General features: G+C 53.4%; 1 non-coding gene across 1 annotated transcript; it reads left to right on the top strand.

Moving 5' to 3' along the window:
* The first annotated feature begins 291 nt into the window (after positions 1-291).
* On the top strand, positions 292-364 carry TRNAC-ACA (transfer RNA cysteine (anticodon ACA)). The gene has a single exon. It is a non-coding gene; the product is annotated as a tRNA-Cys (tRNA).
* The last annotated feature ends 267 nt before the right edge of the window (positions 365-631 follow it).

Below are 631 nucleotides of genomic sequence, written 5' to 3'. Positions count from 1 at the left end.
CCGGCAATCCACGGAAGAAGAGGACCTGGGGTGGAGCAGGGTGACACGCTTGCTGCCACCGGTGCCGATGCAGGCGGCCTCCTTCAGATCTGGTCCACAGCTCTCTGGGGACAGCCACTGTGTGGGCGATGCTGGGACCACAAGAAGCAACATGATTCTAATTCCAGACTTGGCATTTCTCTGCTTGACAAAGTCTGGGAGAAGTGATAACTGGGGAAATCCTCCCATTCCAATGGACCTATGAAGCCTGGGTTTCGTAAATGGGGCTTAAACTGGGTTAATGCTTAGACTTCCCAGGTGGCTCAGACGGTAAAAGCGTCTGCCTACAATGCAGGAGACCAGGGTTCGATCCCTGGGTTGGGAAGCTCCCCTGGAGAAGGAAATGGCAACTCACTCCAGTATTCTTGCCTGGAGAATCCCATGCACAGAGGACCCTGGCGGGCTACAGTTCATGGGGTCACAAAGAGTCGGACACAGCCGAGTGACTTCACTTTCTTTCACTTTGGTTAATGTTTAAGTGCATAGTGTGGGACTTCCTTGGTGCCCCAGTGGTTAAGAATCTGCCTTGCAACACAAGGGACACAGGTTCAATCCCTGGTCCGGAAAGATCCCACATGCCTCGTAGCAGGTA

This window comes from Bubalus kerabau, chromosome 18, assembly GCF_029407905.1.
Source record: "Bubalus kerabau isolate K-KA32 ecotype Philippines breed swamp buffalo chromosome 18, PCC_UOA_SB_1v2, whole genome shotgun sequence".
NCBI classification, from domain to species: Eukaryota; Metazoa; Chordata; class Mammalia; order Artiodactyla; family Bovidae; genus Bubalus; species Bubalus kerabau.
The sequence above is the reverse complement of the archived record's forward strand: the minus strand, read 5'-3'. Positions and strand labels throughout refer to the sequence as shown.